This window comes from Octodon degus, unplaced genomic scaffold (genome assembly GCF_000260255.1).
Source record: "Octodon degus isolate 3935 unplaced genomic scaffold, OctDeg1.0 scaffold00269, whole genome shotgun sequence".
NCBI classification, from domain to species: Eukaryota; Metazoa; Chordata; class Mammalia; order Rodentia; family Octodontidae; genus Octodon; species Octodon degus.
Window position 1 is genome coordinate 2449443 of NW_004524845.1, and position 26151 is coordinate 2475593.

A 26151-nucleotide genomic window follows, 5' to 3' on the forward strand; every position below is an offset into this window, starting at 1 on the left:
AACATATCAATATTTGATGAAAAAGACCTGTTCCATTTTATGCCTAAAATGTTTGATATTCAGACAGATAGTGAGGTTATGCTCAACAGCCTAGGTTGCATGGTAATAACAATAAGCTTCTCTTCTGCAGGGTTAACAACCTTACTTTGAAGACCAAAAATCAGAGAAAAAGGAGGACCACAAGGACAGCCAACATTTTGGCCCTCCAAGGTCAATTAAGACTCAAGACATATGAGAACCTGTACTGTGATATCATGTAGCTCAGTTGTACCCCAAATTTTCTGATGAAGGAGATTATGGACCAAAAAGAAAGTGACAGATGATGTAGAGTGTGCCTAAGGAGAGTCACATAGAGAGAATACATTTTCTCAGGCTTTACAAGAGAGCAAATTGGTCAAGCAATGTGTGTGACTCATCCACATGGCTGATACTGACAAGAGATCTGCAAGCTGAGGTACATAGAGGGTCTCAGGACAAATACTGAAGGGATTTGTCTGACCTTATCAGATACAAAAGCTACAATTCTTGTTACACAGGTCTGGCTTTATCTTGGTCTTAACTATCCAGCAGAAGAGTATAAAAACAAAGTATAAAAAATAAAACCATGTTGTCATGTTGAGCTGTAGGGGACCGAAGTCACCAACTTGTAACACTGCCAGTCATGCAGAAGACCCAATACTATTATGGATTCCCAGACTATTTGGGAATATTTTACTGAGTTCACACACCTGTAATATTTAAATGAACTAAAGAAAAAAAGGGGTACAGATGAAGGACCATTTTGTATCCTTGCATTCAAAATGGTTGGGATATACAGCTACATTCTCTTACTTCAATGAACAGAGGGATTTGTTGTAATCATGTTTGTAAATAGGATATCATGTCTGCATCTTGTACAACAAATAACCACTAGGAAGACAGTATGCAATGTGTTAATTACTGAAACTGTCCTACTAATTTGATTTGAAACTGTCTCATTGCTATTTGTTTCTCAATAAAATTATGGAAAAAAACTAAAAGCAAAAAGAAACAAAAAAAGAGGGTGGTAGAAAGCACAGCTAGAGCAGAGAACAAATTCTGGAGCTAAGCAATTTTAGAGATGACTTTTGAGGTCTGCATAGTCCTATGGATAGCCCACTATGACTACTGGACTATATTGGATGATTTTGCTGAATTCACACACCTACAATATTTAATGACAATGGAATACCCATCTCTGACAGAACTAAATGAAAAAGGGGGATATAAATGAAGGACCATTTTGTACCTGTGTATACAAAATAGGATAGATATACAGCTACTTTCTCTTAATTCAATGAGAAGTAAGATTTGTACTAATAGTGTTTGGACAGGATATCACGTCCTCATCTAGTACTATGAATAACTACTACAAAGACAACAATATGCAATGTATTAATTATTGTAACTGTCTTACTATCCTGTTTTGAAACTGTCTCATTACTATTTGTTTCTCAATAAAAAAATTTTTAAAGACTGAAATGGAATAGGATTAGTGATTTTCCATCCAAAATCATTTGACATCTATTTCAACTAAAATCTCACCAGTACACAGCACAGCACACCATACCTTCAGTTCACACTTTCAATCCTCATAGAACATATCAGCCAACACTATTCATTCAAGTAGCCATATTAATCTGAATAAACGATGAATGTGATATGAAAATGACTAAGCATGTGAAGGCTCAACAAGAAGATGTTTCATTTCTGCACATATCACAGCTGAGGGTGGGCATGAGACAGTTCTGATCCACCTAGCAACGCAAGTGTCCAGACCAACCATCAGTGACTTTGCCACTTGGGCATGGACATAGGTAGGTTCCCACCTGTGCCAGGAAAAAGTATGTGAAGGCCAACATGGGACATTCTTTGGTGTCAGCCCTAGTCAGGATATTTGCCATTTCTGACTTTCACTATGTAAGACACAGTTCCATGGCTCACAGCCAACTGCAAAGCAGGGAAGGAAATGTAATTTGGCTGCATGCCCAACAAAGAGACAAACAGATCTCGATGAACAGATGGAAGTTTCAACCTTAGAGAAGTTCATGTCACTCTTTTGGATAAAACATCTCAATTGTTTCCCATTACATGTAAAACCACACTTATCACACAGCCTACAAGATCCCTCACCATGGGACTGCTCACAAGCCTCAAGCGGTACCACTATTCTGCACTCAGCAGCTTTGGGGCTCTGTCCAGTCCTTTTTCCTTTGGTGTGTCCTGGCTCTTTGCAGCCTCAGGCCTTTCAAATCCTGTTTATTCTGTTTAAGGACATTCTGAACTATGCTATAATATGGTTTAGATGGAAACCATCTACCAAAGTCTCATGTTTCAGAGTAGGACATTGCTGAAGAAGGTAGTCACTGATGGTATGACCTACAAGAGTATGTTTTTGTCTCAAGCTCCTTGCTTTTCTCTCTGCTTCCTGCCTGCAACAAAGCAAGAAGCCTTCTTCCTCTAGGCCTTGCCTTATGTCATTTCTGCCTTGGAGCCAGTCAGCCATGGACTGAACCCATGGGAATCTCTGAGCCAAAATAAAGCTCTCCAGGCTGGCAAGATAGCTCAGTGGACTAAGCACCTGCCTAGGCAAGCATAAGGACCAGGGTTGGATTCCAGTTCTCGCATGCTATGCTAGTACTGCCCACGGGCACACTGAGCTGGTGATTGAGTCCAGGCATGGTGGTGCAGGCCTGTAGTCCCAGCACTGGGGAGGCTGAAAACAAGAGGATCACTATGAATCCAAGCTGCACAGTGAGACCCTGTACCAAATACATAAGAAATAATAAAAATAAATAAGAATAAAGCTCCTTCTTTAAGTTGTGGGTGCCAAGTACTGTGTCTTAACAGTGGAATAGCTAGAGTGGCTATCCTGTTTTCAGGGCATATCTGAAATGTTACTTCCTTACAAGTTTTCCTTACTTCCTTTTCCCATAAGAATTAGGTGACTCATCTAAACTAGTGCCTATCTTAGCCAACCAATCTGACTGATATCAATGAATACAATTCTTTTTTTCTTTTTTTTTCAGAACCAGGGATTGAATTCAGGCTAATGCACCTGCCAGGGAAGTGCTTATTCCACTGAGCAATCTCTCCAGCCCCTAAATTCTAAGTACTAGCATTATATATAAGGCTGCCAGAAATTTACAACTTTTACATTTTAACTTAAAAGTCTTTAGAAATGTCACACATAAAATGACATATATGCCTAAGGAATTCTATCTAAACCAATGCAGGAAGTTTTAATTTATCTTCAATATAACAACTGAAATATGCTATCAAGACAGTATTTGTACATGTCCCCTTATGAAACAAAGCCCTTCATATGTACCATTTTAATCTCATATAAGACATCATATATTTGTTAAATTTCTCAAATTATTTCCAAAAATTTATGTTTTTTTAAAAAATTATTTACCATGTTTAATCTACTATTAAGTACACTAATTTAAGAGTTTCGTTGTGATTAATTTTTCAGATAGACCTTTTAACAGCATTTTGGAGGTAATATTCTTAACAATTCTTTATGCTGAAAAGCTAACTTCACAACTCCCTCTTATGAGGCCATCTCTTCCACTTCCATCACTCTGGTCACAAATGCCAAGAATACACAGTGAAGTCAGCTTCAGGACATGACACATGTCTGCCTCACCAGCAGCCCCTACAGTTACATCTAACACTTGATCTAACACACCAGATTGGATGCTTTTCTAATCCCTATCAGAGTACAAGCAGCAAGTGTGAATAACGGGATCAGAAGTTGCAGATAACTTCTTTTTGTAAACAATAATATTCTATAATAAATGTAGAACCTTATTCCTTATAGGTCCTAATAATAAATATCAGCCACCAAAAAAGATTAAATTGTATTTAACCTGATTTTATTTATGACAATTAGTCTAACTCATTTTAAAAAGTTCTGCCAAGGATTATTCAGGTTTCCTTGGACATTCTGTGATAGTCTAAAAAACTTATGCCATTTAAGCATTGCAGTTTTAATTGTGAAATCCATATGTTTTACTGTAAATCTTCACAAACCTAAAGAAGGACACCAAAACTAGTTAGGTCTTTTGGTGTCCTATGAAATGTACACCAAATACAAAATATATAACTGCAGCTGAAACCAGCTAAACATCCAATATCTTGTGCTAAATTATTTATACTAGGTCATAATATAGAAAAACAGTAGTTAGGTTTTAAGAGTTAAGTTTGAAGCATTTAGAAGAGACAGCACAAAGAAATTATACTAATATACATACATGTGAGAGAAAACAATTGTAAGTACAACAACCAAGAAAAGTATCATCACACGATCAGTATCATCTCAGTTTACTAAGGCTCCATGAAAATACACTTCATTGTACTCAATCTTAAAAACATCTACTCTATCAACGTTCCAGACAAGCACATTGCCTGGTTCATTGTATCACTAGAAGAGACAACTATTATTATATAAGATGTTTTGTACCTCTTTCCTGAATTTTGGAGGCATTTTGATGATATCATAATTTTCCCAGAGACAGCACTAGGGAATGTGTAACAGTTGAAAGGGGCTAGAAGGTAAAGTGAGTAGCACTGATTTGAAATCAGAGCATTACTTCTCTATTTAAAGAAGCTTCGTGATTTGGAAGGCCTTCAGATAGACTTTAGAAAGACTTGGGGATATGTAAGACCCCTCCCAAGCCATGCTACTGGATCCCATAAAACCTGTCGTAGCATCAAATCCATAATACTTTTTACCCCTGTTGAACTCCCAACATTTTCAATTTTTTTCTACATTACTTACCACCATAAATCAATTACCTTGCTAACTGTGCCTAGAAATTTAAAAATGTCAGTAATTAAAACTTATGTTTAAGTATTGTTGGAATCTTATTCAACTGTGATGCTTCTAGATGCTTTCATCTCAACATCTAAAAATCACAACTCTTTGCAAATGGCTAACACGGAAGAATCCCCTTCAGAAAAGGAGAGAATAGTCTGCATGTGCATGTGTATATCTTGGTTAGCATCAATTTTTTTGAAAAAAAGGATTAGTACTCACAATTTAATTAACTGATAAAACAAAGTCACGATTCTAACTTTAATCTTCACTTTAGAAATCATATCAGTTCCTTAATTCCACAGTATAACCTCTGAGCCTATGATACCTCATACCAAAATACATGTTACAAGAAATAAAATTCTTAGATGACTTCCTGAAGACCAATTTTCCATATGTCCTGTCCAATTCTTTTCATACTCTGAATGACTACTGCAGGCCTCTGCCTCCATTAAAGCAGGAGATAGTTAATTTGGGAACATGGTAGAACTGCATTCATTCAATAAAACTGTCAAAACATTGACCCCTGGTTAAGACAATGTTATAAAAATAGCTCTTGTCACTGCTGTTATTGAGACCTCTCTTACATTTTGCTTACATGTGAGAATCCAGGAAAAAGCAACAACAAACTCAGACTTTAGTAAGAGAAATCAGTTTGTATCTCCTGAAAACCTGGTTTGTGTTTATGTTACAGACAGTGTGTATTACATAGCTAATCAGTGTCTGAAAAAAAATAAAGTGAAACCACAACTTTCCTTTAGGATCAACTTTGTGCATGAATTTTGAGGACCTTTCCTTGAACATGATTTTTCCTCCTCTTCTTGCTACTCCTCTTTTCAGTTGCTTCTCATGTGAACACACATACAAATTGGCACACACTGACCGAAAGGGATGATGCACATTGAGTGAATACACAATCTATACTTCAAAATAAAATGAAAATATTATAATTTAATCTGAAATATGAAAGGATAATTTCTAAAAATGTATAAATTATATGGATGTATAAATTAGATATGTAAATTAAATGTAAAATTATATTATTAAATTTAATGAATTGCATTAAATGTATTAAGACTATTTAGCATTGTGCAATATTTCACAAATGAGACTACTTCTGGAAAACTGAAGATGTATAAATTATCATTTTTATCACTATTAGCAGAATGTGACACTAATGTGAGTCCTAAATAACCCCTTTCCTAATTTCTTAATGATTCACACCATAGAATGGTTACATAAAACATATAAAATATATTTGCTTTAATTGGAATGTTTGCTCCTACCTTCCTGGGAAGTTATCTATATCAATAAATGCATATATTGTAATCTAAGTTATTTTGGAAAAAGGCAAATCTAAATCAAAGCAGCACTTTTGGGGGCTATTTATTTCTCTTCATTGCTTTATGCAATAAAAAATAAAAGACAAGTAATCCATTATCAAAGCAGTCATCCATTCTATTTATTTCCAGATTGACTCTGCATAAAGATTAAGTCAGAAAGCAGCCTTTCCTTCTCTGAGCCTCTGCAAATGAGCTTTTGTCCAGATGACTGTGGTGGAGGTGGAAGCACACTTTACCTTCCCATGACAAAGGACCCAGAGGGATAGTGCTGAGGCAAGCCCAGATCCACTCATTACTACAGAGAGCTAGAAATAAGCAGGCATGCAGACGCAGTGTGGCTCCTCAGGGGCAGCACTGCAGACGATGAGACTCCAAGACTGTGGCTGAAGAAGACTCCGATAGAGATACACTTGTCCTGGAAGCCTCTCTGGAGATAAAGGACAGCCTGAGATTCTACTGTAATCAGCACCATTTGGCCCAGTGATCAGACACAGAGGTGGGAATCAAATTGTCTAACCCACACTACCACCCTTCTCCAGAGATTTCTTTGTCCTTTCTACAATTAGAAGTTATAGGTAGCTGAAATGAATGATACCCGCCATTCACCAGTGTTGTTAATCATTTCCCTATGGGATCAATATTACCTAAGTGGGTATATTTGTATGCTTGCATAGTTGTATACTATAGGCTCACATTGCATCACATTGTTATTTTGCTGCATAAATTACCCTTGACAAAGGGCCTCAGTGGCACTCATTTGGGGCCTGTCCAGGAAATCCTAGAGCTATTCAACTTCCATGCTCCAAATTCAGAGGCTCAGCAAATGAAAGAGCACAAATGAGAGACAAAGATGGGCTAGGGAGATGGCTCAGCAGTTTAAGCACCTGCCTACCAAGTACAAGGAACCTGGTTCAATCCTCAGTACTGCATGCCCTGCCAGCCCCAACCCTGCGTGTGCCAGGTCAGCAACAGAGTGTATGGTGTTAAGAAAAAACTTTTCCCCATTCCTCTGCAAATCCAATTCCACTGTACCTTTTTTCCTGTCTTATACCTCAGCTTTCCCTCTGTAATTATATAATCATAGTAGGTATGAGTGTGTGGTGGCACACTCCCGTAATCTCAGAACTGAGAAGGCTAAGACAGGAAGATCACTATGAGTCCAAGCTGTGTAGAGAGACCCTGTACCAAACACAAGATTGAAAAAAAGGCAAAGAGGCAGAAGGTATACTACTGAGCAGATCCTAAGCACTCTGCACAGTGAAAATCCACCACAGCACTCCCACATCTCCTAATGTATTGCATGCCTAATACAGATGTGCCTTACCAGGCACCAGAAAGTTACATAAGTTCTTCAAATAAAGATAAAATATGTTAAAGGATGAAAAACTATCTGGATATTGTTTCGCTTGTGGAACGAAATAGAAAGCTGAACTGAAATTATGCAATTCTTTGTATCTTTTTTCATTTAAAAGTCAATTAAATCGAACACCTACATGAGTACTGTGGCCCATTAAATAGCTACAATAATTATATATACTTACAGAGGGAAAGCTGGGGCATAAGATAGAAAAGGAAGAAAGGTGCAAAAGGAATTAGATTTGCAGAGGGGTGGGGAAAAATTTTAACAATTTTTAGAAAGCTTTGGCAACTTTATAGACTGGTGGAGGGACAGGGCAAGCTTGCAGAGTGCTAAATAGCACTGAAACAACCTCTCGGAGTGCTGCCATCCAGATGCTGAAATGCAGCAATGTGAGGAAGACTAGGACGGAAGTGAGTCATCCTGGACCTAGAAAGGAACTGAGGCATGAATTAAAGGCCATAGAGAGAATGAAGAGAAAAACTTCAGTGAAGGAGGTACCCAACAGCACCTTCTTCCCGATGAGAAATATTCTCTTTTCTGTTGTTATAGTTGTAGTTTGTATTGTTTTTTTGTTGTTGAAGATGTTTTTTGGGTTTTTTTGTGTGTGTGTGTGTGTGTGTGTGTATGTGTGTTTTTGCCTGACAGGAGTGGTCCAAACCTACAAACCAAACAGGTCTCCAATGAGAGATGGAGCAGTGAAGGGCAATAGGGGACATGAAACACTGCACAGCTATCCTGCAGTAGACAGAAACTGGCCAAAAACCAATTTGGAGAGGGACACATAAAACTCAAACCTCAAAGTGGCTGCAGGCTCTACCTAGCAGCGCCTAGCTGGGCTAGTCCCAAGTAGGTTGCACTGACAGCTGCAAACTGCCAGAGGGTGCAGGCTCCCAGGGCTTTGAGGATAAACAAACATGGATGGGGATGCTCTCTCAATATGTTGTTTACTGATAACAGAGAAAAACCCAGAAGTGGGCTTTTCCACACCATTCCCCTCTTTTTTTATTGCTATAGCTGTACTTTGTGATGTTTCTGGGTTTTTGTCATTTATATTGTTGAAGATGTTCTGTTCTTAGGATTGTTTTCTTTCTTCTGTCTCATTCCTTGTTTTAATTTATATTTACATGAGTGTGAACATGGTACCTAGCCTTTTTATGCTGTGATTCTATTCAGTTTGTTTTTTGTTTTTTTTATCTTTTTCGTTCTTATATTTAGGAATTCAATAATGGTTGTTTTGGGTTTTTTTTCACAATTTTATTGAGAAACAAATAGCAATGAGAGAGTTTCAAATCAAATTGGTAGGAGAGTTTCAATAACTAACACATTGCATACATTCTTCCTAGTGGTTAACTGCTGTACAAGATGCAGATATGATATCCTATTTACAAACCCCATTAGAACAAATCCCTCTATTCATTAAGAGAATGTAATTATATATCTACCCTAACCACTTTGAATACACAGATACAAAATGGACATTCATCTGTATCCCCATTTTTTGGTAAGTTCCGTTATTTGAATATTATAGGTGTGTAGACTCAGCTAAATATAATAACAAAGTCCTGTAGGCCATAATAGTATTGGGTTTTCGGCTTGACTGGCAATGTCAGAAACTGTTGACCTGAGTTCCCTACAGCTCAACCTAACAGCATGGCTTTACTTGTTATATTTCAATTTCATACTTCTCTGCTGGATGGTTAAGACCAAGGTAAAGCAGGATCTATGAAAAAAGAGTTGTAGCTTTTGGGTCTGAGAAGGTCAGTGAAATCCCCTCAGGATTTATCCTGAGATCCTATACCTCAGACTGTAGAACCTTTGTCAGTGTCAGACATGTGGATGAGTCATGGCCATTGCTTGGCCAATGTGCTTTCTGTGAAAGCCTGACAGAATGTTTTCTCTCCATGTGTCTCTTCTTAGGCACACTCTATATCATCGATCACTTTCCTCTTTGGCCCCATAATCTCCTTGATCAGTAAATTTGGGACACTACCGAGTTACATGATGTCACAGTACAAGTTCTCATATGTCCTGAGTCTTAATTGACCATGGAAAGCTAGGGCCAAAATGTTGGCTTTCCTTGCAGCCCTCCTTTTTCTTTAATTTGGTCTGCAAACTTAGGTTGATAACCATCCAGAAGACAAGCTTATTGTTATTATCAAACGATTTAGGCTATCAAGCTTAACCTCACTATCTGTCTGAATAACAAACATCTTAGGAATAATATTGAACAGGTATTTTTCATCAAGTATTGATATGTTGAACTTTAAATCCCCACAGAATATGATAAAAAATTTAAAAATTAGAATATATTATTAAAATAGGCATAAAGATTTATATACGTCTTTCGTTTACACATAAGTCCAAAGAAATAACCATATACAACCTTGAAGGACAGTCCCAAAATATTCCTTTTCCTGTCTCTTGCTTTCATTCACCAGCCCCTTCTTTTTGAACAACCATCTACCTGAGAGACAGCATAGCAGCAACTGGCATGTCATGACAAGCAGCCCGTATTCAGAAGACCAGAGTGACAGGCACTCCAAGCATGAAACTATTACAGATTACCATCTGCAGTGCAGTTGCTTAGTTCACAGGTATCAGTATATATAGTCAGTCAGGGTGAGAATCTTTCCAATTAACTGCTAGATGCAAAAATCTTCTAAAGATTTTCAAGATCATTGCCTTGCCCATCTTCTACATATAACCATATGGCTTGACATTGTCATATTTCCTAGCTCTTCTCCTTTCTCTCTCTTGATTAGTTAGTCCTCGAAATCCTGCTTTCCTTTTACTTGCTTTGTACCTTTCTATTTCTATATCTTCTTTTTAGATCTTAAACTAGGGAAACTATACGATATTTACACGTGTGTCTAGTTTATTTCACGTATGAGTATATGTTCAATTGGCATCCACTTCAATATAAAGGCTTCAACTTTATTATTCGTAATAGCTGAATAATATTCCATTGTGTAAAAATACCACATCTTTTTCAACCATTCCTCAGGTGATGGGCATCTTGGGGGTTTCCAAGATTTGGCTATCACAAATTGTGCTGCTATAAACATAGGAACACATATATCCTTATGACATGATGTTTTCAGATCCTCTGGGAAAATTTCCAGTAGAGGAATAGCTGGTTTAAATGGGATTTCCAGTCCAACTTTTCTAAGGAGTCTCCATACTGATTTCCATAATGGTTGGCACCAGTCTACATTCCCACCAGTAGTAAAGAAGGGTTCCTTTTTCCCTACAGCCTCACCAACATTTGTTACTGGGTGATTTCTTTATGATAGCCATTCTTTCTGGGATGAGATGATATCTCAAAGTTATTTTAATTTGCATTTTGCAAAAGGCTAGTGATGTGGAGCATTTTTCATATATTTATTCGCTACTTTAATTTCATCCTCTGAGAAGGATGTTTTCATCTCGGATGCCCATTTCTGGATTGGGTATGTAAATTTTGGGGCCCCAGCGTTTTTTAGTTCTTTATAAATTTTAGAGAGCAGACCATTGTCTGAGTACTTATTTGTCATGATGTTTTCCAAATTTGTGAGTTGCCTTTTCATTTTGTTAGTAATTTCTTTTGACGTGAAAAAACTTCTCAGTAAGAGCAGGTCCCAGATGTTCATTCTTTCAACTGTTTCCCGTGCAATTTGCTTTCTGTTCATGAAGTCTTTGCCTACCCCTACGTCTTCAAGAGTTCCTCCCACTTTCTCTTCCAGGAGATTTAGTGTCTCTGCTTTAATGTTTAGATCTTTAATCCATTTTGACTTTAGTTTACTGCATGGTGATAGACCTGGGTCAAGTTTGAGGTTTTGGCATGTAGAGAGCCACTTTTTACAGCACCATTTGTTAAAGAGGCTATCTTTCTTCCAGTGAGTATGTCTGGCCCCTTTGTCAAAGATAAGGTGGCTGAGTGTGTTCATAGGGGCTTCAAGGTATTCTAATCTATTCCATTGATCTTCATGTCTATTTTGTTGCCAGTGCCATGCTGATTTAATCACAGTAGGCTTGTAGTATAATTTCAAATCAGCAATTGTGATGCGTCCCGCCTTATCTTATTGCCCAGGATTTCTTTTGCTATTCTAGGTCTTTTCTGGTTCCAAATAAATATTATGAATGATTTCTCTAGCTCTGTGAGGTATGTTGCTAGTAGTTTGATAAGGATTGTATTAAATCTGTACAGCAATTTAAGGAGTATGGACATCTTCACAATGTTGCTTCTTCCTATCCAGAAGCATGGAATATCTTTCCATTTTCTGAAATCCTCTACGATAACTTTTTTGAGAGTACTGCAATTTTCCTTGAAAAGATGTTTGACTTGTTCAGTTAGATGAATTCCAAAGTATTTCATTTTTCTTGCTGCTATTGTAAAAGGTATTTTTTCTATAGTATCCCTCTCAGTTTGTTTGTTATCTCTGTAGAGAAGTTCTTTTGAGTTTTGGGTATTGAACTTATAACCTGATAAGCTACTGAATTTCTGTATTAATTCTTGTAGCTCCTTGGTGGAGTTTTTAGGTATTCCAAGTAAAGTATCATACCAACTGCAAAAAATCATAATTTAACTTCTTCTTTCCCTATTCTTATCCCTTTTATTTCTTTCTCTTTTCTAATGGCTATAGCTAAAGATTCCAGAAATATATTGAATAGCACTGGTGATAGAGGACATCCTTATCTTATTCCAAATCTAAGAGTAGTAGATTTCAGGATTTCCCTATTTAGAATTATGGTAGCCGTTGGGTTTCCATAAATGTCTTTTACCAGATTGAAGTAGAGGCCATCTTTTCCCATTTTCTATAGGACTTTGAACACGAATGAGTGTTGGTCTTTGTCAAAATCCTTTTCTGCAATGATTGAAATGATCATGTGGTTTTTAGTTTTCACTCTTTTGATACAGTACATTACATTTATAGATTTTCAAATATTGAACCATGCTTGCATTCTTGGGATGAATCCTCCCTGGTCATAGTGTATGCTGTTCATGATGATTTCCTCTATTCTATTTGCTAGGATTGTATTGAAAATTTTTGCATCTATGTTCATGAGGGAGACTGGCCAGTAGTACTCTTTCTTTGTTGCATCTTTCCCTGTTTCTAGAATCAGTATAAAACTTGCCTCCAGGAATGATTTCAGAAGTATTGTATCCTTTTCAATTTTGTTGAACAGTTTGAGTAGTATAGGGACTACGTCTTTTGTAAATTTCTTGTAGAATTCAGCTGTGAATCCATCCGGACCTGGACTTTGCTTTGTCTGTAGGATTTTTATTACATCCTGTATTTCACTGGCTGTTATTGGGCTACTGAGAGTGGTTATATCTTGTCAATTCAGTTGTGGTAATTTGTACCTTTCTAGGAATCTGTTCATTTCTTCTGTGTCTTGTATTCTGTGAGAGTAAATATTCTCAAAGTAGCTATTGCTAATCTTTGCAATTTCCACTGGGTCTGTGGTAATTACACCCTTTTCATTCCCTATTGCTTGTATTTCAATTTTTTCTTTCCTCTGTTTGATGAGGTTAGCTAGGGGCTTATCGATTTCATTTAATCTTTCAAAGAACCAGCTTTTTGTTTTGTTAATTTTTTAACTGTTTACTTTGTCTCACTTGAATCAGTTTCTGCTCTAATCTTTTTGATTTCTTCTTGTCTCTGGGCTCTGGGTTTAGTTTGCTCTTCCTTTTGAAATTGTTGAAGGTGCAGCATTAGGGTATTTATTTGTTCCCCTTCTGTTTTCCTAATGTGTGAGTTCACATATGAATTTCCCTCTGAGAACTGCTTTCATTGTATCCCATAAATTCCGATAAGTTGTGCATAAATTTTCATTGAATTACAGATATTCTTGAATTACTTGCTTAATTCCATCTGTGACCTATTGGTTACTCAATAGGGTGTCATTTAATTTTCACGTATTCAGGGTTTTTTCGGATTCCTTTGGCCATTTATTTCCAGTTTCATTGCAGTGTGGTCAGATAATACACATGGGATAATTTCTGTTTTCTTGCTTATACTTAAGCAAGACCTGTGCATGAGTATGTGGTCTATTTTAGAAAATGACTCATGTGCAGCTGAGAAAAATGTGCATTCAGCTGTGTTTGGGTAGAACAAACAATTGTATATTTGTTCTGCATATGTCCACCAAGTTCATTTGTTTCAAGTTCTGGTTCAGTTCTGTTATTTCTTTGCTATGTTTTTGTCTGGTTGACCTATCTTTTTGGAATAAGGGGGTGTTACGTTCTCCTGTTAAGATAGTTGTATTGGATATTAGATTTTTCAAGTCCATTAAGATTTGTTTTGTATAGTTCAGTGCTCCAGTGTTTAGTGCATCCATATTTATGAGTGTTCCCTCTTGTTCTTGAATTTTTCCCCTAACAAGTATATAGTGGCCTCGTTCATTTCACTTGATCATTCTTGCTTTGATGTTGAGACTATCTTAGAATACGATTGCTACCACTGTTTTTTTCCTGAGGTGCTGGGACAAGTAATGTTTTTTTCCATCCTTTGACTTTCAGCCTATGAATGTCTTTATGACTTAAATGTGTTTCTTGTATACAGCATATTGTTGGATTTTGTTTATTAATCCACTGTGCCAATCTACTTCTCTTAATTGATGAATTGAGTCCATTTATATTGTTGGTTACAATTGAGACATATTGACTTAGGATTGACATGAACAAGATAAAGCAAGACCTATATAACAAGAAATGTAACATTTGCATCTCATAAAGCGAGTCAAGTCCCCTTAGGATTTATCCTGTAGTCCTCTATGGCAGTTGGCAGATCATTTGTCAGTGTCAGCCATGTGCATGAGTCATGGCCATTGCTTAACCCTTTTGCTCCCTGTGAAAGCCAGAGAGAACATTTTCTCTCCATGTGACTTGACCACATTGCTCTGTGGCACCATAATCTCCTTGATCAGAAAATTCGGGACACAACTGAGTTACATGATGTTACAGTATAGGTTCTCCTACGTCCTGAGCCTTCACTGAACTTGAAAGGCTAGGGTCAAAATGTTGGAAATCTGCAGCTCTTTTATTTCTCTAATTTTTGGAATGCAAACTTAGGTTGTGAACCCTGCAGCACAGAAGCTGATTATTGCCCTACAATATATGCAGTTTGGTTTAACCTCACTATCTGTCTGAATATTAAACATCTTAGGCATATCATGGAAAAGGTCTTTTCCACCAGGTATTGACATGTTAAACTATAAGTCCTTACAGAATATAGAGAAAAAATTTAAAAATATAAAATATTTAAGAAATATTAATAAACAATTACATACCTTTACACAGAAATTTAGAAATCTAACAATATACAGCATTGTAGAAGGACAATCTAGTGACAGTTCTTTTTCTTGTCTCTTTATTTCATTTATCACCCTTTTCTTTTTAAAAAAACACAAACATTTACTTTAGAGACAGTATGGCAATAAGTGATATTTCATAACAAGCAGTATGTATTTAGAAGATCAGAATGACAGGCATTCCAAGTATGACCCTTCTGTTACACATTGCTATCTTCAGTGCAGCTGCTTGGACCATTAGTCAGGGTGAGAATCCTACCAATTAAATGCTAGTTTCAGAAACCTGCTGGTGTTTCTCAGGAACATTGCCTTGGCCATCTTGTGTATATAAATGTATGGCTTTGCACCTATCATGTTTTAGAGCTTTCTCCTTGCTCTCTCCTAGTTTTCCAATCCTCAAGTTCTTGCTTTCCTTTTAATTGTGTTAAACCTTTCTATTACTATTTCTACTTTTGCGTTCTTATACTAGGGAGACTACATGATATTTGCAGATGTGGGTCTGGTTCATGGCACTTATGAGTATATCTTCAAGTGGCATCCACTTATATATGAAGGCTTCGAGTTTATCATTCTCTAAAGCTGAGTAATACTCCATTATATAAAAATACCACATCTTTTTCAACCATTCCTCATGTAATGGGCATCTTGGTTGTTTCCAAGATTTGGCTATCACAAATTGTGTTGCTATAAATATAGGTACACATACATCACTATGATATGATGTTTTCAGTTCCTGTGGGACAATTCCCAGTAGGGAGATAGCTGGCTTGAATGGGATTTCCAGTTCTAGTTTTTTAAGGAGTCTTCACACTGATTTCCATAATGGCTGCACCAGTCTACATTCCAACCTGAAGTAGAGAAGGGTTACTTTTCCCCACAGTCTCTCCAGCATTTGTTGTTGATTGATTTCTTTATGATAGCCATTCTTTCCGGGATCAGGTTGCATTTCATGGATTGCTAGTGATGTGGAGAATTTTTTCATATATTGATTTTCTTCTTTAATTTTTTCCTCTGAGAAATGTGTGTCCATCTCGGATGGCCATTTCTGGATTGGTCTTTAAATTTTGGGCACCTAATGTTTTTTAGCTCTTTATAAATTCTACACAGCAGACCTTTGTCTGGGTGTTTATTTGTCAATATTTTTTCGAAATTTGTGGGTTGTCTTTTCACTTTGTTGGCAGTTTCTTTAGACATGCAAAGGCATCTCAATAAGAGGTCCCAGTTTTTAATTCTTTCAAGTATTACCCTTGCAATTTGATGTTTGTTCATTAAGTCTTTGCCTACCCCCATGTCTTCAAGAGTTCCGCCTAATTTCGTCTCCAGGAGATTTAGTGTTTCTGTTTTAATGTTTAGATGTTCAATCCATTTTCATGTTAGCTTAGTGCATGCATATAGACCTACATCAACTTTTAGTTTTCGGTATCTGCAGAACCAGTTTTTCCAGCACCATTTGTGAAACAGGCTATCTTTCTTCCACTAGGCCTGTTTGGCCCCTTTGTCAAAGATCAAGTGGCTGAGAGTGTTCATAGAGGCCTCTGCATCTTCTAATCTATTCCACTGATCTTCAGGTCTATTTCATTGTCAGTACCATGCTGATTTTATCACAGTAGCTTTGTAGTATAATTTCAAGTCAGGAATTGTAATGCCTCCTATCTTGTCTTTGTTGCCCAGGATTGCCTTTGATATTGTAGGCTTTTTCTGGCTCCAATAAATTTAAGGAATCTAGGTCTCATGGGTATGATAGTGTTAGTTTCATAGGGATTGCATGAAATCTGTACAATTTTGGGAGTATGGCCATCTTCACGATGTTTTTTCTTCCTATCCAGGAGTAGGGACTATATTTCCATTTTCTGAAATCCTCTGTGATCTCTTTTTCAGAATACTGACATATTCCTTCAAAAGATCTTTGACTTTTTAAGTTAGATGAATTCCAAGGTATTTCATTTTCCCCAGTGCTATTGTAAAATGTATTGTTTCTCTAGTTTCCCTCTCAGTGTGTTTCTTATCTGTGTCGAGAGTTGATATTGACTTTTGGGTATTAACTCTGTATCCTGCTATGCTACTGAACTTGTGTATCACTTGTAGCTTCGTGGAGTATATTGGGTCTTCCAAGTAAAGTTTCGTGTTATCTGCAAATAATGATAATTTAACTTCTTTACCTATTCTTATTCCTTTTATATCTGCCTCCTGTCTAATGGATCTAGCTAGTGATTCCAGAATTACATTGAATAGGAGGGGTGATAGATGACATCCTTATCTTGTACCAGATTTGAGACTAAAAGACATCAGTTTTTCCCCATTTAGAATTATATTAGTCGTTTGGTTGTCATAGATGGCTTTTATCAAATTGAAGTAGAGGCCCTCTATTCCAATTATCAGTAGTACTTTGAACATGAATGAGTGTTGGACTTTGTCAAAAGCCTTTCTGCATCATTTGAGATGATCATGTGATTTTTCATTTTCACTCTATTGATATAGTGTATTACATTTATAGATTTTTGAATATTGAAACATCCTTGCATCCCTGGGATGAATTCTACCTGGTCATGGTGTATGATCTTCTTGATGAATTGCTGTATTCTATTTGTTAACATTTTATTTAGGATTTTTGCATATATGTTCATGAGGGAAATTGGCTTGTAATACTCTTTTATAGTTGTGTCTCTCCCTGGTTTTGGTGTCAGTATAATCCTTGCCTCCAGGAATGTTTTTGGAAGAACTGTTTCCTTTCAATTTCACTGAAGAGTTTGAGGAGTATAGGGATTATATCTTACATAAACTTCTTGTAGAATTCAGTTGTGAATCCATCAGGGCCTGTACTTTCCTTTGTCAGTTGTTTTTATTACATTTCATATTTCATTGGCTGTTATTGGGTGGTTGAGAGTTGTTATAACATCTTCTTGATTCAGTTTTAGTAATTTGTACCTTTCTAGGAATCTGTCTATTTTGTCTGTGTCTTACATTGTGTGAGAGTAAACATTCTCAAAGTAGCTATTGATAATCATCTGAATTACCACTGGGTCTGTGGTGATTATACCCTTTTCATTTCTTATTGCTTGTTTTTGAATTTTTTCTTTTGTCTTTTTGACGAAGTTAGCTAGGGGCTTATCGATTTGATTTAATCATCCAACTTTTTGATTTGTTGTTTGAACTGTTTTCTTCATCTCTATTCAATTAATTTCTGCACTAATCTTTATGATTTCTTCCCATCTTTGGGCTCTGGGTTTGGTTTGCTTTTCTTCTTCTAGATGATGGAGGTTCAACATTAGTGTGTTTATTGGTTCCTGTTCTGTTATCCTAATGTGTGAGCTCACAGCTACAAAATTCCTTCTGAGAACTGCTTTCATCACAGCCCATAAATTCCAATAAGTTGGGCTTCAATTTTCAATGAATTGTTGATACTGTTCAATTTCTTGTTTAATTTCATCTGAGACCCATTGACTGCTGAGTAGGATGTTTTTTAATTTCCATGTATTTATGGGGCTTTTCTGGTTTCTTTTGTTGATTTTTTCCAGTTTCATTGCACTGTGGTCAGATAATATGCATCACATAATTTGTTTTCCTGCATTTACTTATGCATGACCTAGGGACTAGTATGTAATCTATTTTAGAAAACGACCCATGTACAGGTAAAAAAAAAAAAAGTGCATTCAGCAGTATTTGGGTGGAACACTCTGTATATGTATACCAAGTCCATTTGTTCCAAACTCTGGTTCAGTTCTGCTATGTGTTTGCTAACTTTTTGTCTGGTTGACCTATCTTTTTGGGATAGGTCTTAAGGTCTCCTGTTAGGATTGTATTATTGGATAATAGATTGCTCATGTCCATTAAGATTTATCTTATAGCTCGGTGCTCCCTTGTTTAGTACAGAGATACTTATGAGTGTTACCTCTTCCTCTTGAATTTTTCTCCTAAAATTATATAGTGGCCTTCTTTATTTGTTTGATCATTCTTGTTTGGAAGTTGAGACTGTTTGAGAACAAGATGGCTACCCCTGCTTTTTTCTGAGGTGCTGGGGCATGTAGTATTGTTTTCCATTCTTTGACTTTCAGCTTATGAATTTCTTTATGAGTTAAGTATGTTTCTTGTATATAGCATACTGCTGGATTTTGTTTCCCAATCCACTGTGCCAGTCTATTTCTCTTAATCAGTGAAATGAGTCCATTTACGTTATTGATTATAATTGAGATGTATTGACTTACGATTGACATGTTATTTACATGTTGTTCTTTACTATTTGTCCTGTGTTTAACTGCTTGCCCTATTTAGTGCCTTCCTTCTGTTCCCTTTCATGGAGTTCTGATCATTTTGGTCCCTCTCTAGAACATATTTAAGTAGTCTGTGTAGGGTTGGCTTTGTCATCATGAAATTTTTTAGTTGTTCTTTTTCATGAAAGTATTGTATTTCTCCATCAACTTTGAAAGAGAATTTTTCAGGGTCTGGGCTGGAATTTGTTTTCATAGAGGACCTGAAGTACAGTACTCTGCTCCATGCTCTTCTTGCCTGCATGGCTTATGAAGAGAAGACTGCCATTATTTCAATGCGTTCTCCTTTGAATGTGATCTGCTTTTTTCTAGCAGCTTTCAGTATATTATTCTTGTGCTCAATTTCTGGGATCTTGACTATTATATGACTCGGTCTGTTTTAAATTGGGTTGAAGTTATTTGGAGTGCTGTATCCTTCAGTTCCCTGAATGTCAGAATGTTTCCTCATATTTGGGAAGTTTTCTGATATTACTTCTGCCCATATTCTTTTTATATCATTTGTATTGACTCCTTGTTTCTCATTGATGCCTGTTAGTCTCACGATGCTCATTTTTGCATCATCTTGCAGGTAATGAATTATTTTTTTTCCTGCATCCTAGTTATTTTTAAGAGATCTCTCCTTATCTTCTCACTAGCTGCACTGGAGTCTTCAAGATCTGAAACTCTGTCTTCACTTCCATTCAAAGGGTTTTGCAAGCTTTTGATTAAGATTTTAAGTTCTTCTATATCTGTTTGACTTTGCTTCATTCAATCTATTTCTTTCCTGTATTGCTGATTCAAGGAATTCATCATTTTTTTAATATCTTCTATTTTTTATCAATTTCTTCTTTAGAAACAGTTATTAATTCTTTTATTGCACAGGTTTTTTTTTTTTTTCAGATTGGGTTTCCCCCATATGTTTCTGCCTTTGATTCTTTACTTCAGATGCTCTTTATTCAGAGATTTTTTTTATTTTATAAATTAATTCTGATCTGAGTTCCTCTATACCTTTCTGCTGTTGTTTCTTTACTTCCGACACTATTAATTCTTCCATTTCAGCTGAGTTTGTGTTCTCTCCACTTGTTCTGGGTGGGCTCAAGGCCTAGGATTGATTTTCCTCCTTCTCTTTGTCATTTCATATAGCACTGACCTCTGACCTTTGGTGTAGACCTTTGGCGCAATTATAACTTTAGCACTACTGAAATTCAGGTGCAGATCTATTAAGTTTGAGTTTATCCAGTTGTGCCTGGCTTGGGTCTAGATGTTGTGTTCAAGTCATTTCTGCTGCAGCCCTTGGAATTGGACCTACTGTGTCCCTCTGGCACAACAGTGAAGCTGTGGTGTCCCTCTGTTGTGCCCCTGGCCCAGGGGACACAGGGGAGTGCAGAATTTCTCCCATACACTAGCCGTGACCGGCCTAGGGGTGGATCTGGTGGGTCTGGAGAGCACAGCAGAAGTTGTTACTCACTTGATGGGCTTGGTTAATGGGCTCTAGAGGGTTTGGGGGGTCCCACTGGCATGTCAGTGTCTCATTCATGCAGCATGCCTGGGTTTTGTTTGGAGATGTTCCACGGGCTCAGGGTAGCAGGAAGTTCTCCCAGACACTCACCATGCCTGGGCTTCGGCTGGATCTGAGAGTCTGGAGAGCATTGCAGAAATTCTCACTCACTAGGTGCACTCAGGGGCAGAGTTCTGGGGGGTTAAGGGTCCTGAGGGCGCTGCACAGGGACTCACTGATGCAGCGTGCCTGGGTTTTGGTACAGAGCAGTCCCGTAGGCAGAGGGAACCCGGAAGCTCTCCCACACACTCATTTGGCCTAGGCTTGCACTGGATACAGTGTGCCTGGGTTTTGGTCTGGAGAGGTCCTGTGGTCACAGGTCAGCCAGAAGCTCTCCTGAACACTTGCCAGCCATCAGTATCAGCTCTATACATCTTAAATAAAACAATGTTAATCAATAAAATTGAAGATCTAATTGAAAACCTACCAACAAAGAAAAATCCAGTCTGTGATGGATTCTGTCACGGTTTGGGGTTCTTGCAAGGGGAACAATACCATACAGGACATTTTATGGATAATTTTATAGTGAATCCCCCTCATCCAAAGCATCATGTACAAAAATGCAGGGAATCTATCCACACACCTAAGACCAAAGATTCCAGCTAAAGGCCTGGATCCTAATATAGTACATGAGTCCAGCTGAAAACCTAGTGTTCATCATAATGCCACACACAAGTCCAAATGGAGGCCTAGAGCCAATGATAATGTCTCATGCAGGCCTGCCTCACAGATATGTACTAGGGGGCCAAAAGGTCAGTGATAGAAGCTATAGAGTACACCAGCGGGATGAAGGATCTGTGCTCCAGGCTGGGGAATCTAAATTGGAGCCAATATGCAATGCTCGACGTAAAAACCAGAGCTTCTCCAGAAAGAAGCACAGCCATCCTCAGCAACAGTGAGGGCCTGAGCTCCTACAGTGATGAGGAAGGCTGAGTTCCCACCAAGAAAGTCAAGGTGACAAACTTCTTCAGAAGACTGAGCTGTGCACAGTCTCCCCTTCTGGAGCCAGAAAGCAATGCTCAAAATGATGACCTGAGCTAACATAGTAACAATGAGGTCCCAAGCTCTTTCTGTGGTAAGAAAAGCCAAGTTCATGAAGAATGTCAGCATGACAAGGTCCTCCAGTAGTGTAAGCCAGGAGAAACAGCAGCTTTAAATAGCTCCTAACACCTTCCTAACAACCTCATACAACTGCCAACAGCCTCTACTTCTTATGCTGCTAGGAATAGTCCTGAGGTTAACCTACTACACCCAAAATCATGATAGTGCAGTTCATCTGGATGTTAAAAGTTGAACACCACATGCCAATCTAACACAGATTCACTGCTGAACCGTATGAGAAATTTAGAGAACACTTAACATTAATACTTCTCAAACTCTTTAGCACACATTACCCTATTACCAAAACTGGAGAAGGACCCAACTAAGAAAACTACAGGCCAATCTCCCTAATAACATAGATGCAAAAATTCTCATTAAGATATTGCCAAATAGAATAAAGGAAATCATCAAGAAAATGATTATGACCAAGTGAGATTCATTCTGGAAAGATGGTTCAACATATGAAAGTCTATAAATGTATTTCATCATATTAACAGACCAAGGTCAAAACTATATCATCATCTCAATAGAAGCAGAAAAGTCTTTTGACAAAGTGTAGCACTTTTTCATAATAAAAACCTACAGAAAATTGGAACCCATGGTCTTTACCTCAATCTGATAAAAGCCATCTATGACAAACCAACAGTCAACAACATACTAAATAGACAAAAACTGAAAGCTTTTAGTCTAAATCAGGAGCAAGACAAGGATTTCGACTGTCACCTCTTCTGTTCAATATAGTGCTAAAAATATTAGCCAGAGCAATTAGACAAGAGAAAGAAACAAAAGGAGTAATGATTAGAAAGAAAGAAGTAAAATTATTATTTGCAGATGACATGATATTTTACATGGAAGACCAAAAAACTCTTGAGACTCCTAGATTTAATAAATAAATTGAGCAGTGCAGAAAGATATAAAGTCAGCACCCAAAAATCAACAGTATTCCTCTATTAAATCAGCAAATTTGGGCCAGCCAAATAGCTCAGCAGATTAAAGCATGCCAGGGTTTCCATCCCTGGGCCTGCCATGCCAGCCCCACCCCCAGGGTGTACTCAAAAGGCAATTGAGACTGGGCGTGGTAGTATGCACCTGTAATCCCAGCTCTTGGGAGTCTGTAAACAGGTGGATCACTACAAGTCCGATCTAGCAGTGAGACCCTCAACACGCTGTAGACCCTTCCCTAAAATAAAAAAAAAAAACTTCCTGACAAAGTAATTAGAAAAACAATACCCTCCACAACAGCATCCAGAAAAATGAAATACTTAGGACTTAATCTAACAAAGTAAAAGATTTACAAAATGGAAAATACAATACTCTGAAAAAAAAAGATATGAAGGAAAGATTTCAGAAAATGGAAAAATAATCCTTGGATTACTTTTATAGGCTAGGAAGAAACAACATTGTTAAATTGATTGTATTCTCAAAACTGTTACACAAATTTAATGCTATCCCAATTAAAATATCATGAGCTTACCTCACAGATGTAGAGAGAACATTCCTAAAAGTCATTTGGTACCAGAAAAGTCCTAAAATAGCAAAAACAGTCCTGGCTAACAAAAAAAGGCAGGACAATTCACTAACCCTGACTTGAAATTATACCAAAAAGCTACTGTGATAATATCAGAAGGGTCAGATCCTGGTACGACAAAAAGAAACAAAAACAAAAATAGACCTAAGGGACAGTGGGATAGACTACAAGATTTAGACACAACTACAAACACATGCAGCCACTGTATTTTTAAAGGAACCAAACAGGTTAACTGGAAGAAAGATAGCCTTTTTAATAAGTGGTGTTGGAAAACATGGCTTTCCACATGACAAAAACCAAAACCAGATCCAGGTCTTTCACCATCATGAAACTGAAATCAAAATGGATTAAAGATCTGAACATTAAAACAAAAATACTGAATCTAATGGAAGAGAAATTATCTAGATTTTTTTTTACATAATTTATTTTAAGTATTTAGTACAGGGTCTACAAGGTCTCACTACACAGATTGGACTCATAGTGACCCTCCTGTTTTCAGCCTCTCACATGCTGGGATTACAGTTGCATGCTTCCAAGCCCAGTCTCAATCGTTGTCTCAGTGCACCCCCAGAGTGGGGCCAGCATAGCACACTGAGGATTGAACCCCAGTCATCATGTCTGCCTAAGAAGGCACTTTAATCTCCTGAACTATCTGGCCAGCCCTAGATTTCATTTGAAGACATAGGGGAAAGCAGAGATTTCATGCGCAAAGAGCAAATTGCATGGGAAATGCTTCAAAGAATCAATAGCTGGCATTCTTATTCAGAAGTTTCTGCATGTCAAAAGAAATCACCAATAGAGTAAAAAGAAAATCTACGAATTGGCGGGGGGTGGGGGGAGCTTAACCAACTGTCACTAAGACTAAGGATTTGTATCTAGAATATATAAATAACTAAAACAAAATTCAGGTCCTTAAATTTATAGAACCAATCAAAAAATGGGCATCCGAGGGAAAAACATACTTCTCAAAGGAAGAAATGCAACTGGCACATAAATATATGAAAAAATGCTCAACAATTCTAGTCATTCAAAAAACGCAGATTAAAAAATCACTGTGATTCCATCTCACCCAGCAAGAATAACTACCACAAAGGACTAACTACCATAAAGACACTTGAGGTTTTTATAGGTTAATGGATACAACTAGGGCTATACACTTAAGTGCAATAAATCAGACCCACATGTGCAAACACTGTATTATCTCGCTGGTATAACAACCTGAAAAAGTAAATAAAATCTGAAAGGTTCAACAGATATAGTAAAAGGGAAAGAAACTTCTCAAATGGAACGAACAATTGGGATGAGATAAAGGAGAAAAGGGGAAAAAAATCATGTATGTATATACACAGTATAGCTAAGATGACTGAACTACTAATTCATATCAACATTTTGAAGGCAGCAGTTATGCTTAACATTTTTACTTTGACCACTTTTACATGCTTATATCTCATAATGTAACTACACTGAAGACAACAATGTGCAATATAACAACCACTGTTCAATGGTCTTTCTTTTTGAAACTGTATCATTTCTAATATCAAGATTGTTCTATTCTTTTTAAAATAAAAAAAAAATTCAAAAACAATAAAGAACAAGAATAACAAAGGACAGACACCACACTTCAGAGAGGGAAAATAGAATAAGACATAGAAAATCTAACTATCCTAAATGTAACCAAAACTGAGACAGTGAGAGGGAAAAGTTAAGCATTATGATGCAGCAATTACAAGCCAATGGTGGGGGGAGGCCTGAGATATCTTCCTAGCCACAATCCAAGTGTACCCCCCACACCTCCCATGGTAAGTGGAAGCTCCAGACGTTCCACAGAAGAGGCTCCAAATCATCAATATTTAGCTTTTAGAGGACTTTGTTTCCAAGCACTCAGCAGAACTGCATTTGCCAGTTTGGTGTCCCAGACTTGTTTGGTGTCCCAGACCAGCTATACTGGTCAGGAGTGACATACTCACTTCTTGCCTGCTGTCTTCCAGGGCCCAGGAAAAAAGGGATGCACATTGGTTTGTTCACCCTAGTTGTCATGCTAGGACCTGACAGTGGCAATGTCTGCTCATCCAAGGCTCTAGTTCTAATACCATTGGTCAGCCTTGGCCTCTGAAGCCTAGGGACAACAAGGACCCTGATCCTTAAGGCTCTGGTGTCTCCCTGTCTAATGGTGGCTTCTTACTTTGCCTACATCCCAGAAGGCGGCTTTGGTGGAACCACTCCAAGTCACAACAGCCAAGGCCTGAGAGCTCTCTTGCACTTTGGTATCCAAGATTTGCAGATGATAGGACCTGAGCATCAGACAGAACTATACCAACAGCATAGCTTCAGGATTCAGGGTTGGCTACAAAATCACCTTGAGCCTGTCTTTCTCACTTCACACTGATGGTACCAAGAATCAATCATGAATTGAAACAAAGAGTGAGTTCTTCCCTTTTCTACATAACCTAATACTGAGTTCATAAAAAGATGTATGTCAAACTTTTTTGTTTTATAATATCTTATTTTTTATTTATAATATTTTTAAGGAAAAAGTAGTAAGACCTGATTCTTAACACTCAGAAACTAGTTCTATAAAGCAGCAGTGTCCCCTCACTTGGAAGGCAAGGAAGCATATACTATATTTCTCAATTCTCACTCTTTAATGAAACACTACTCTCCTTATAGGGTTGCCAAATGTTTACAGCCCCACAGTTTATAGACGCTTTCCTGATGATCTTATGATGGAAAACACAAGCTGTAACCAAAGCTAACACAGATCCTGAATGTCAGCCCCTGATCAAGAGCCCCACCTAGCCTGAAAATCACATTAGCTCCAGCGCTCACCAGCTGGGAGCTTAGTAGAGAGGGCAGATGTCCCTTCCTAAACTCCCAAAGACACTTT

The 26151-nt window shown here is 37.5% G+C and overlaps 1 protein-coding gene across 2 annotated transcripts in view; it reads right to left on the reverse strand.

Moving 5' to 3' along the window:
• Adamts3 (ADAM metallopeptidase with thrombospondin type 1 motif 3) overlaps window positions 1-26151 on the reverse strand; it is a 397838-nt gene that overhangs the window by 198647 nt on the left and 173040 nt on the right. The window lies entirely within an intron of this gene.